This window comes from Lolium perenne, chromosome 3, assembly GCF_019359855.2.
Source record: "Lolium perenne isolate Kyuss_39 chromosome 3, Kyuss_2.0, whole genome shotgun sequence".
NCBI lineage: Eukaryota > Viridiplantae > Streptophyta > Magnoliopsida > Poales > Poaceae > Lolium > Lolium perenne.
In genome coordinates this window covers 344,132,558-344,143,065 of record NC_067246.2, presented here as the reverse complement: position 1 = coordinate 344,143,065, position 10,508 = coordinate 344,132,558, and the positions used below count along the sequence as shown (strand labels likewise).

General features: G+C 48.2%; 1 long non-coding RNA gene across 1 annotated transcript; it reads left to right on the top strand.

Moving 5' to 3' along the window:
* The first annotated feature begins 3,508 nt into the window (after positions 1-3,508).
* On the top strand, positions 3,509-9,548 carry LOC127346069 (uncharacterized). The gene is made up of 2 exons (XR_011756478.1): positions 3,509-3,695; positions 9,216-9,548. It is a non-coding gene; the product is annotated as an uncharacterized lncRNA (long non-coding RNA).
* The last annotated feature ends 960 nt before the right edge of the window (positions 9,549-10,508 follow it).

The window sequence follows — 10,508 nt, the reverse complement described above, 5'->3', positions numbered from 1 at the left end:
ACATAATGCAATGCAATGCAATCCTATAGGAAAAAATCATATGCATTTTTTAAAAATTTAACTATACAAATCAAAAGTGCACATAGAAAAAATTCAAAGAGTGAATGAAAATCCTATCTATAAGACTCCTTTAATCAAACGAGCCTTTAGTCTAAAGTATCTCCCATGCTCCGAAGATTTGGTTTAAAAAATGCACTTGTTCGGTTGGACTTGTTTTCACCCCCTTGTCACAGAAAAAGATTGGTTCACTCGATTTCAATTATAGGAATCAAACAATGCACATGAAAAAAAGAGGATGCAATACTACTATAAAAATCATATACTCCGTAATACTCGCATGTTTAGAAAATGACAGGTTCACTCGAGTAACATTCCTCTGAAATCAAACTAGCCCTTAGTCTATAGTAGTACTCCGTATCTCCTATGCTCTGAAGATTTTTTGGTTGAAAAATACTCGCATGTTTAGAAAATGGCAGGTTCACTCGATTCACACTGCTTCTCTTGTTCCAGTCGCATCTGATTCTGACCTAGCGCCACCGCCACCCAGCATTCCCACCGCCGCAGCCGTAGGCGCTATCCTAGCTGCGCATCGCCCTTCTCCGTCACTTCCTCACCCACATAAGAAAATTTTCAAACGATGAAAATACTACTTTTTCCGGTGCAAAATAATAATAGCCCAAAAATAAATGCATTATTTTAAACCGAAGGGAGTACTACAAAATTTCTCTAAACAGTCTTTTGAATCAAACAAGTAATCATTAGTCTAAAGTTTCTCCCATGCTCTGAAGATTTGGTTAAAAAAGACTGGCATGTTCAGATAAACTGGTTTTGACCGATGTCACAGAAAAAGACTGGTTCACTCCATTCCCACCGCTTCTCTCCTACCAGCCGCATCTGACCTCGCGCCGCCGCCACCCAGCTTTCCCGCCGTCGCCGCCGCAGTCGCTATCCTAGGTGCGCATCGCCCCTCTCCCTCACTTCCTCACCCACTCGTTTATCTGGCAGGCCGCACAACAACAAACCCTAGGCAGAGCAGCAGCGGGGGCGAGGGGCGACAGCGGGGCTGTGCGAGGGCGACCGGGAGCTCCGGGGAGGACGAGGGGCACGAGGAAAATGGCCAGCAGCAGAGGTGCGCATTCAGGTATGGGATAGAAGTCGCTCGATCCCATACTCGTCTTGTCCCCTTGCGGCGTGTGAAGTGGCCGGCGGAGGAGCCCAACCAGGCCACCCACTCGACGACATCCAGCGTCTTCTGCGGCCAGCGAAGCAAATGAGACATGAGCCTCGCCGTCTCCGCGAGGTCTCCGATCTGCCGTCAAATGACGAGTGATAACTGATAGGTGAGCCTGCTGCCACTAAATTCATTCTTTTGCTGGTATGCTAATGAAGGAGGATTCCGATCTAATTCGTGCCCCCTGCAGGAGGGACTGGACGGCTCTTGACGATGGACCGGCGGGGCTGATCGCCGACCGCCTCCTCTGTTGGAGTTAACCTTGTTGCATACATATTTAGTCTCATCTTTATCTTTGATTGCATCATGTCATGTGTTTAGTTGCTGGGTTAATTAAGTGCATGTAGCAATGGCAGAGGAGCAAACTGGCAAGAGAGTACAGCACTAGTGATAGAGAGAGTGCGGTTCAGTGGCTAGTTTAGTACTTGCATGCACGTGAATTAGCCAAGTATTTGTTAGTAGAAGTCAGCTGCATGCAGGGATCAAAATGGCCGAGTCGCGTGGCCGTTAGACGAGCTTCAGCTGTGTTAGTGCTGAACGTGTGTGCGTGGAGTAAGAATCGGATCAAGCTGTTGTGTGGTTTGACCGTGTGTTGCGTGGATTAGTGGGTGCGTATTAGCTGGGTTGGACCGGCTATTTAAGCCCTTGTAATCACCGTTATCTTTACTGAGTTGAGAAAAGGAAAAGGAGGCAGAAGTGTGTTGCCTGAACCTGCGTGAGTCTTCCTCAACCTCTAGCTAAATATATATCAATTGGTATCAGAGCTGTTTTCCGCTCGTGGTTTCTGTGCTGATGGCGGGAGATGCTGCCGATGCGAAGGCCAAGGAGGCGGAGCTCGCGATGAAGGCGGCGGAGGAACCGCACACTCCGCCAAGGGCGCATCTCACCGATGGCGGCGGCAGCAGCGGCAGTGAGCTCCACGTGGTGGAGCGCGTGGTTCGGCACAGCTCCGTGGTGGCGCCGCCTCTCGTGCTGACCCGCGCGAACTACTCCGATTGGGCGCTTGTGATGCAGGTGCAGCTGCAGTCCAACGGATGGTGGACGGCGATCGAGCCCGGCATCTGCGTCTTCCACACCGACCGCGATGCTCTGGGCGTCATCCTCCGGGCTGTGCCGCCGGAGATGCTGCGCACGTTGGCGGTAAAGAGCACAGCGAAGGAGGCTTGGGACACCCTCAAAATAATGAGGTTGGGGTGCGAGCGCGTGCGTGAAGCAAGGGCGCAGACTCGCGCACCGAGTTCGAGAACATCCGCTTCAAGGACGGCGAGAAGGTGGAGCAGTTCGCCATGCGCCTCACCGGCATCATGCATGACCTGGAGGTCCTCGGAGATGGCGTCACCGAGCTCAAGGCCGTGCAGAAATTTCTGCGCGTCGTGCCGAAGCGGTTCAAGCGGCTCGCCTACTCCATTCAGCAGCTGCTCGACCTCAAGACCATGACGGTTGAGGAGCTGGCTGGCCGGTTCTTGGCTGTCGAGGAGGAGCTAGACATGGAGGAAGAGGAGGGTGGCCAGCACGGTGGGACTCGCCTTCTCCTCACGGAGGAGGAGTGGCGTGCTCGCGACCGCAGCGGCGCTGGCAAGAAGAGGGGCAACTTCGACATCCGCAAGGTTCGCTGCTACAACTGCCAAGTCTATGGGTATTACGAGAGGGACTGCACCGAACCAAGGAAGGAGCAGGCGCATCTTGCCGCTGCGAACGCCGACGACGAGCCGGCACTCCTTTGAAGGTCGTCACGGAGCTCCCAAATAAAGGACAACAAGGTTAAGAGCGTGATTGTTGGAGTTAACCTTGTTGCATACATATTTAGTCTCATCTTTATCTTTGATTGCATCATGTCATGTGTTTAGTTGTTGGGTTAATTAAGTGCATGTAGCAATGGCAGAGGAGCAGACTGGCAAGAGAGTACAGCACCAGTGATAGAGAGAGTGCGGTTCAGTGGCTAGTTTAGTACTTGCATGCACGTGAATTAGCCAAGTATTTGTTAGTAGAAGTCAGCTGCATGCAGGGATCAAAATGGCCGAGTCGCGTGGCCGTTAGACGAGCTTCAGCTGTGTTAGTGCTGAACGTGTGGAGTAAGAATCGGATCAAGCTGTTGTGTGGCTTGACCGTGTGTTGCATGGATTAATGGGTGCGTATTAGCTGGGTTGGACCGGCTATTTAAGCCCTTGTAATCACCGTTATCTTTACTGAGTTGAGAAAAGGAAAAGGAGGCAGAAGTGTGTTGCCTGAACTTGCGTGAGTCTTCCCCAACCTCTAGCTAAATATATATCATCCTCGCCCACGACGTCGCCGACTACATCCTCTTCCGCTCCATGTGCCGAAACTGGCGCCGGTGCTCCCCGAACCCGCGCGCGCACGACGGCCTGGACCGGCACATCCCCGACAGTGGGTCATGCTCCAGGAACGACTCTCCACACCCGACAGACCCTGCTTCTTCAACTCCTCCACTGGCCAGTTCATCCAGGTGAATCTCCCGGAGCTCTGACACCACTACGTGATCGCGCACACCCCCGAGGGCCTCCTCGTTCTGCTCCGGCAGCGGCCGCTGCTCGTAAGCGTCTGCCTGCTCAACCCTCTCACCCGCCACCTCATAGAGCTTCCGCCGCTCACCACTCTGCCGCCCGAGGAGGACCAGCGCAGGCTTTCCTACAATGATCACATCTGGGAAATTTGAAAAAAAAAATCATTTTTGGCTATGCCGACGGGCAAAACCCTCGGCATATAGTTTTAAATTTTTTCAAATTTTAATTTATTTTACACTATTATATATTTTTTACTTTTTTTATCTTTCACCCAAGACACTTTTAACTCTAAGTATACTTAATTTTAGATCAAATTATAATCATGGGTAAACTTCCCAGTCGGTCACCCATCCTCACACTACTCTAGTCTGGCATGCTTAACTTCTTGGTTCCATTCGAATGAGTTTCCATTACAGAATTGACATCTTCCTGATAATAATAGCATATCAACCCTATTAAGAGCATTTTCAACAGAGGCTGTAAACTAGGGCCGCGCTAAAAAATCTGCCAATATACAGCGCCGAACGCGTTTTTGTATCCTCCAGCAGGCGCTGCAAAATAGGTCGCGCTGTAAATATTTTAGTGTGTGCGGCAGTTTGCGCTATCCAAAGCGGTATATCTGGTGCGCCGGCTAGCGCGCTGTAAACTGGCACATCGATCCTTCTCACGGCGCGAAAATAACGGTAATGAACGCGGGATCGGTTGCGTGGGACGGTTGCGTTGGACGCGAGCTCGCCGTAGCCATGCGAGGACGCGGAGATGCACGAATCTGCGCGCGGGGACGCGGCACGGCGCCCCAGACCCGACACCCGCTCGTCGCCAAGTCCGCCGTCCCAGCTCGCCCCGCCCCAGCTCTCTACACGAACGGCCCCCCGCCCCAGCTCTCCGCACGAACGGTGCGCCACCCCAGCTCGCCCCGCCTTCTCCGTTCCTCCTTGCCGTGGCCGCGCGCCCCTGCTCCCCACCGTCGACCTCCGTCACGAGTTCGTCCCCGACCCGGCACCCGCTCGTCGCCAAGTCCGCCGCGCGCCGCTGCAACCTAGACGATCGATCTTGCATCACCTGGTAAAAAAAAGATTTCTTGCATGGAGCTAACAAATATGAGGTCCGGGCATAGAGTTGTAAAATTTGGTTAATTTTTTTAGATTTATTTGTGGTCTGTTCGATCTTGTTTGTTGTATGTATGTTGGAAATACTTGTTTGTGGAGCTCTATTTTGCAGCCTCTGGTAAATGGCTATGTTTGGCTTCTTGAGTTGCGCAGTAAAATAGAGCCTCCGATGCTGCGCGCTCTATCTGGATTGAGCGCGATGCAAACGACTTTTAGAGCTTCTGTTGGAGATGCTCTAACCCTTGGACCGTGATGTCACACCTCCTTATTTTTGAATTCCAAATAATTACTTAGTTAAACAACAATGAATATATAAGTAATAATAATATTGAATTCAAATAATAATAAAATAATTTTTTTGTCTTTTTCTATTTAATATTGGATAATTAATATCTTTAAATCGAAAAATCAAAATTCTACAAATAATATGTCTAAATCGATCAGAAAAATGAGAGGAATCTAAATATAACATCCATATCATCATTTGAACATAAAAATTAGAGGAATCCAAATATGACGTCCAGTTTGCCATCTGGCAAAAACATCCCCCTCGAGAGATGCGAAATGGCTGTACCGGGCGCGCTGGTGCACTGTTCGCCAACACGCTAAACGGACAAAAATTAGCATATAAAGTGATGTGTTATAGACCTAATTTTTTTTTTTGCGGAATTTATTGAGCGATGGAAAGTGTACCCCTAGTTTAAATCCGGTAAGTTTCCAGCGGATTCGACGGGACACTGCAGAAAGCCGCAGGGATTCCCAGTTACCTAGCGCGCACATATGGCATGTGATATGTGGTCTGGAGGCGGTGTCCTACCACTACGCGGAGGTCTCGCGCAATACTAAAATGCGCTCCATGTACACTAGTAGGAAAACCCTTATAGGCGGAGCTTAGTTTTGTGGCGCACCCCTAAAAATGCGCCACAGAATGTTATTTTGTGGCGCACCATGCTAGGTGCGCCACAGAAATAGCTTAATTTTGTGGCACACCAGGGATCGATGCGCCACAGAAATTTGGTGGGGCCAGCCCCAATCATTGGTTTCACTATTTCAGTGGCGCACAGGATCACGTGCGCCACAGAAATAAGACATTCTGTGGCGCACTGGTCCTAGTGCGCCACTGAATTTTTTTTGGCTCCCCACGCAACTCCACCCCCCCGTGGATCGCCTTTTTTACCTCTGTAAAAAATAAAAAAATAGATAAAAATTTCAAAAAATAAATTCCTTCAAGATGTCCTTGTATTATGTCATCTTTTACCACTGAGAATTAACAAACAATAATTTCAACTTTTTTTGCAAAATTGCGTGGGAAAATCATCAAACTGGATTTCTGGTTGCATACGAACTCGAAAAAAAACGCATAATATATCAAAATGTTCCCACGAAAAATCTACATCCGAATTCACCTGGGCTTGCCCAGTTGGACAATTTTTAGAATCTCCAAATTCGAAAAGAGTAAAAAGTTACAGGCAGTTAAAGATTTTTTGCTGCAAAATACAAAAAAATACAAAAAAATTCTGTGGCGCACCAAGTGCCCATGCGCCACAGAATTAACGTTCGAAATTTGAAATTTCTGGCGCCCACTTCTCCTTCTCTCCTCCATTTCTCCCCTTCTCCACTTCTCCCCTTCTCCACTTCTCCCTTTCTCCACTTCTCCCCTTCTCCTCCACTTCTCCACTTCTCCTCCTCTCCTCTTCTCTTCCTCTCCTCCACTTCTCCACTTCTCCTCTCTCCTCTCCTCCACCGGTGACCAACTCCGGTGACCTACTCCGGCGACCTCCTCCGGTGACCACCTCCTCCACAACAACCACCTTCTCCTCCTCCTCCGGCGACAACAACAACAACAACCACCACCACCACCACCACCTCCTCCTCCTCCTCCTATTCCACCACCACCACCACCTCCACCTCCACCTCCTCCTATTCCACCACCACCACCTCCTCCGGCCGGCCTCATCCTCCACCCACCCACCCACCCCATCCACCCCACCCACGCAACCAACCACCCACCTCCGGCGACCTTCTAGAAAATTTTACAAAAAATTCGGCGGCCCCAAATCTAGATCTAGATCTAGATCTGGTCGCCACTTTTTTTGAAATTTTAAAAAAAATTCCGTGGCGCACCGGCGGTGGTGCGCCACAGAAATAAGACTTTCTGTTTCTGTGGCGCACCGCCGCCCGTGCGCTCAATAAGACTTTCGTAGGCGCATGGGCAGGTGCGCCACAGAATCCTTATTTTTGTGGCGAGAATTCTGTGGTGCACCACCCATGCGCCACATAATCGTTTTTTGGTGCGCCACTGATGAGGCTTTTCCTACTAGTGGTAGCTGCTTCACAAAAAAACCTGTTTTGACACCCCGAAAATGAAAAAACCATCGCCCATGGGTTGGATTGTTAATCCGCTCCCGGGGCCTTGCTTCCCATCCCAGGGACCACACATGTGCCAAATATGGCCTCGTTCCGACAAACTATGAGGTGTCACCGGCAGTTTCCTACTCATTTGCCCTAAAAGCCATAGAACTCCGGACTAGATAGCCCTATTTGTGAAGGGTTTTCCAAAATAATTTTCGTATCCTAATTCCGACTTTTGGAGTGGTTACTAGGACACATAAAATAAAATGATGCATGCGGCTCCGTTGGATTTTTAACTTCGTTTAAATTGCCATTTGACCAAAACGGGCCCCCACGGAGATGCGGTATGGCCGTACCGGGCGCGCTGGTGCACCCGTTCACCATCGCGCTAAACGGAAAAAATTAGCACATAAAGTGATGTGTCGTAGACCTAAAAACATTTTTCCCAGAATTTATTGAGCGACGGAAAGTGTACCCCTAGTTTAAATCCGGTCAGTTTCCAACAGATTCGTCCGGACACCGCAGAAAGCCGCATGGATTTCCAGATAGGTAGCACGCACATATGACATGTGATATGTGGTGCGAAGGCGGTGTCCTACCACTACGCGGAGATCTCGCGCAATACTAAAGTGCGCCTCATATAGTTGCTTCACAAAAAAAAAACCCGTTTTGGCACCCCGAAAAAGAAAAAACCATCGCCCATGGGTCGGATTGGAAATCCGCTCCCAGGGCCTTGCTTCCCATCCTAGGGACCCCACACGTGCCAAATATGGTCTCGTTCTGACAAACTATGCGGTGTCACGAGCCGTTTCCTACTCATTTCTCCTAAGAGTCATAGAACTCCGGACTTGATAGCCCTGTTTGTGAAGGATTTTCCAAAATAATTGTCCTAATTCCGACTTTTGGAGTGGTTACTAGGACTGACCAGTACGGGAACCCGAGGACATATAAGAAAGTGTTTGAATTGTTAGTACGTTAACATGGTACTGTACATGATTCAAATATGCATGATTTTGACATAAACGGATAGAGGATGTTTTTCTGAATATTTTGATACCTTATACGTATTTTTCTGACATCATATGAATTAGTTATGATTTTTACAAAATTAGACAAGTTTAAAAAATAGGCCGTCGGCGTAGCCATGTCTACGCCTAGGGCCAAACATATGCCGAGGGCTGCCCTCGACGTAGACCTCGTTACGCCGACGGCAACTCTACGCCGAGGGTCGGTCTGCAGGCTGGCCTGGCCGGGCCATACGCCGACGGCCCCGATTTTTGGCCGTCGGCGTATAGCCTGGCCGTCGGCGTAGCCTCCCATTCCTGTAGTGTGCTAGGCTTGGCCAAGCCCGGAGATGGGTGCTGGACATTGGTCAAGTTCGACAATCGGCTGCGAACATCTCCCTTAATGTTTGCTGGCAGCTTCTACTACTTCTCTGTCGACGGTTTCATGGTGCTGGAGACAAGTCCACCAGGTCCACCACGGATGGAGGTGGCTGCCAGGCGGCATATGGTAGTGTCCACAAGGAGCACAGAGAGCTCGCACCTAGTGGATAATGCCGGGGAGTTGATGATGGTGCACCGGATGTTAGTGACAGAAGACGGTGAGACTGGGTGGAGGTATGACATGTACCGAGTGGATTTGGGCACCAGGACTCTTGTCCCTGTCAACAGCTTTGGTGGAGGACGTGCATTGTTCTTGGGCAGGGATTGCTCTCTCTTGGTGCCTGTTGGGGTTTTCCCCTCTTGCTCTATTAGCAGTGACACCATCTACTTCAGGTTTGATGTCAAAGAGAGGGATTCAACCGAGGCCTACCATCTCGCAGTTAGGAGCATCGAACCTGCCATATTAAACTTGGATGGCTCGGTTCCACGGCCGCATACACTTGTGGACTCTCTTTGCCTGACGTTCCCTGATGATCAGTAGTACTATATGTGTACTATCCGAATCTCTTTCTGCTAGCCTGACGTTCTCTTTTTTTGTTGAGTTTTATTTGAACAGAAGATGCTATGTTAAAGTGATGCTGAATCAACGCAATTAAGTACTGAAGCAACTAGAAGCATGGAGGGAAAGAAGTTGTTGGTCCATCCTGCCTGGATATTCTCTTGTATTATTGGATATCCAAATTACATGCTGTTTTATTAATGACCAAGCTAGGAACTTGCAATTTGGTTTTATGTTGTAGATGCTAGTACCTTTTCTGTTAGTCAAGAAACACCTTCTAACTGGACTACTCTCCAGATTGTGTGAATTCCAATTGTGGCTGGAATGTGCATGTACCCTTCTAACTGGACTATCTCCAGATTGGCTGAACATGCTGTGTTCTTGCTGATATTTACTTTAACTTATTTTTTGTGGATTTTTCATGAGATAGTTTTACTACTGAGCATGTGTGCATAGATACTCGGATCTTTTTTGTTTCAAAATGACAGCTGAATGGTAGAGTTGGAGGGTAAATTTTCTTGAAACTTTTGTTTTATGCAGTCTTCTTTGTTAGTCTATATATATAAGTCTTCTTATTTCCGTGCCGAGATACCGTTTGAAACTTGGTATTGTATGCATGATCAATGTCCAATGGCTATAATTCCAGACCGATATAATTCTCATGCTATTTCTGAATTTGGGACAACCTAGTACGGTGCGGCCGTGCAACAGCGGAGAATGTTCACTTCATCATCTCGTTTTGACAAGCATGCTGTCTCTAACTGGCAGAGGTTGCAGCTGAGGCTCACCCTGACTGAATTAGCTCTTTGATTAACAAGCTAACTCTCATCATACTATTAGTATGGTGTTTAATCACCAATAACACTAGACCTACGGACTGATTAGCCTACAAAAACTCTACGGACTGACGTGCGGTGAATTGGTTGGCTGAGTTGTTACTCTTTAATCACTGCCATGTGAAAACTGCACTGCTGCTTGCTTGGGCTCCAACCAGCTTAATTTTTTTTCGAGCTTCTTCAGATTCCTAGTCAACTCATAAGGTTGTACAGTGCAGCAACAAAATGGAACGTTCAAGCCAGGAATAAATACCTTTTCTTAAGATAAGTATAGTACCATAGTTCAATACCACAATATTACAATAAAAACTTTTTTTTTTCAATTAAGGAGTCCAGGCTCCTGATTTCATTGAAAATGAAACCGATAACACAACCAAATTCAGTTCAGGCCAAGTTCACAACCTTACTACCCCTATTCTATTTAACTTTTTTTTGCGCAAACGGTACCCCTGAAAACATCATCTTTTCAGAACAAACCATCAACTCAAGCTCACACCCTGCAGAAGCATTTTTT